Raw genomic sequence first — 3,579 nt, 5'->3', positions numbered from 1 at the left:
TAGGGGAAGAGCACTGAGGGAATTTTAATACCTCAAGTAACAGTCTCCATATTTTTTGAACTCACACAAAACCAGTCTCCCTGATTTTACCTGACTTAATTAATTACTTAAAATGAAAGTCTATCTATTTTTGGCTCCATTGTTGTAAGAAGAGAGTCGTCACTCATTTTGGCTTCTTCTGAGCTGAGAGAGGGTGACATGAGGGTGCACAGCATGAGGGATATGAGTTGCCTTTTAGAAGTCAATTCGGTTTGAAGTCTGGTTGTGGTAGAACAGTTTGTAAAGTCATCTGGGGATGGGTTCTTCTATGAGAGAAACAAAAACCATGAGTACTGAATAAATGTTGCAGCAGCTGAAACATGTCACTGTATAGATGTCCCCTCATCTGTCTTCAATATCCCCAGTTATCAGGACTTTCAACTTAACTTTTAGTGTCATAGTTGTTTCACCCCATAAGATACAGTTTAATAATTTAATGTCATCTGATCTTGCAAATTCCTTTTACTAGTATGACTTCTGTGTGTAATAGAGAAACCTTTAATTCTGTTATTCAGGGCTGGATAATCGTACTAGCAAATACCAAGCCTACCTGTGTAGGTTAGGAATATCTGTAGGCCTTAAACAAAAAACTTCTGCCTCTGGTACCTCCTCTTGATAGTCTCTTTTTATACTCATCAGGCATTACTGTCTGAGAATCCTTCATTGTAGCCTCCAGTCTTACTTATTTTGGGAGGCTACCATAAAGTGTATACGTTAAAATATTATTATAACTATTATTTTTTAAAATGCCCAGGAATGGCTGTATTTTGGGTTTATCTGTCTTTGCTAAGAGTTTAAGATGAAGCAGTAAAACTGACTTTTGTTTCTATCTATTGTTAACAGTCAGTTGAGATTTTATGGGAGTCATTCCTTGGGAAACTTGAGAGCAGCTTCTCAGTTCTGCTAGTGCCATTTGCGCTAGGTGAGTCCAGGTCTTGCTTGACCATGTGGCTTCTCTGGGAAGCATCAGGAATATCTCCCTTCTCTGATGACTCTCTTCTTTGTAGAAAATGCACTGATTGGCTTTCTGTTCTCCAGTGGTCTCATTAATCTTCCTGATCAGGAGGTTATGTGGCTCAGAGTTGCAAAGTTCTTTAGAGAAGTCTCCTGTTCCCTGGATACAGACTGACTCAGAGGGCAAGAGCCAAATATTTGTTTTATTGTCCCTTTTCATTTAAATTAAATTTTAAATCCTAATCTTAAACATCCAGCAAATAAATTTTAACAGCCTTATATTAAGAGTACTGTGCTTTAATGTCTATAATTTAAAATTATTTATCTTTTTATTATTTGGGATCTGTATTTTTCTGTATGTCTTGTAGGTGATGACTTATTATCTTAAATTAACCAATATTGTGTTCTAAAAGCAACTCTTTTGTAAAACACTAACAGGGAATCTTTAGTTAACTTATAAGGAAATTCAAAATAAAATTAACAAGAGTAAAAATACTTAGTTCGTGTAATAACTACCCTGAATTTTAAGCTGAGTTATACATTATATCCCCTTTTTGAGATCCTAGTAATCTTGACAGAAAAACATAACTTTAAATTAAATAACATCTGACCTACTGCTTTCGTAGTTATTCTCACATGTTGTAAGATGAGACACAGAGCCTTATCTCAGGTAAGGCAGGGCTCTATATAAATCTTAAGTGTTTTAGTTCTAAAGCTGATCTTTGTTTTTTAAATACCATTTTACACAGTTTACATAAATTGTTTGAGGTCACATGAATATTAGCTAACACCATATGATATCACATTTAAAACATGAATTAAAGAAAGGCTGAAAGTTTTTAACCTTTACATAGATTAGGCGCTCATTAACTTAAAAATATATTTAAATTTTTTCCCAATGTAAAAAGTAACATAAAACTTTATATATCTTATTGATAACAAGTAAATAAATCCCCAATATATATATATTTTTACCATACAACTTCAGAACACCAGCTTGATGAAATGCTCTTTTAAAGTTTCTACCTTACAGAATTGTATACCTGGAAGATATGAGCACATTAATAGCATCACAATGACATTGATGTTTTTACATTAACCAAGTTTAGCTTTTAAAGAAATGGCAGTAGAGTGCTCTAAAATAACAGTACTTATTTAATCAGTTGTTTAATTTTTATGGTTGCTTGTTCTAGAAAAATAAAACTTTATAAACACAATGTTATGGGTAAACTTTTGTTTTAAGAAATTTGTGTCGCTTTATCACATGACTGATTTTTACAATCTTATACAGACTTTAGAACAAACTTATACAGACCTTACTAAATCAATCAGATATCTAACAAAAGTACTCATGAATGAGTAATCCCATATCAAATTTACTTCACTTATTTATCAAAATATTAGAGAAATGTATTGAACAGTGTAAACCATTTCTTTGTTAAAGGAAAAGTCCTAGAACCAAGGCATATTAGACATTTTATAGACATTAATATTTTATTAGATTTTTGAGCAGCTAGAAAAACTTGTAAGCTTAAATTTAAAGACATTTATTGTTATTTGCTTATCCAAATTTAAAGTGAATCATTTAAATCACGTGAATTAAAGATCTTTGAATCCACTTTTTAAAATTTGTTTTTATGAGTGCTTTTTTTTAATGATCGCTCCTTATATATGTTAATTTGTATATCACATATATGATATACGAACATATGGATATATAGACATACAACACATAACAAAAGTGTGCACAAATAATAATAGTAAGGCCTTGTAGCTTTTCGCAGGTGAAATCTCCATTGCAATGTTTCAAAACTCCACTGTTGGTCAAATATAGAACTGATCAGAAAAATATTAACCTAGTTCTGTAGGATCAAAATAATGAGCTCAAAAAAAATACAGAATCTAAGGAAAAAAATGAGAGTCCTAGAAAAAATGACTGGCCAGTAATTAGTAAATACCATACGATATACCTTTTTTTTCCCACTTAGACATCAGATCAGTCTCCTACTGAGTTTGCAGGCTTCTTTCATTTACATTTCAACATAAGTCCTGGTTGAGTTCTGGAAGGAGCTGGACAAAACTGCTATTCTAAGCAGACACCTCAGGCCTAAGGCACTTTAACCATAATTTTCAGGTGAGGATGTTGAAAATTATGATACAATTTTAAGATACAATTCACAAAATTTTATACCTTAACATCTTTTTTTGTCAACAGATACCATACTATGATTTACTATCCTTGTCCAAATTAATGCACTGATACACACTGTGACATTTTCCCAGGCTACCCAATTAAAAATTGGTTAAAAAAAAGACTGAATGATTGGGAAGTTACTTGCCAACTTGGAAGTAGAATTCTTTAGTTTTCCATTTTAAGTATTTAAGTTCTCTGGCATGAATTATCTGAAATCATAAACTAAAATATTACCTAAACCCGACTTTTAACTTCAAGATTGTGCAATGCTTCAAAAACCCATTCAGATACCATATTGTTACAATAAAACATCATCCTTTAGACACACATTCAGCTAAGATCATTCCCAAGAAACAATTTATAATATCAACACATTATTGCACGTGTCTTAA

Source organism: Callospermophilus lateralis, unplaced genomic scaffold (assembly GCF_048772815.1).
Source record: "Callospermophilus lateralis isolate mCalLat2 unplaced genomic scaffold, mCalLat2.hap1 Scaffold_305, whole genome shotgun sequence".
Lineage (NCBI taxonomy): Eukaryota > Metazoa > Chordata > Mammalia > Rodentia > Sciuridae > Callospermophilus > Callospermophilus lateralis.
This window is presented reverse-complemented; position numbering follows the sequence as displayed.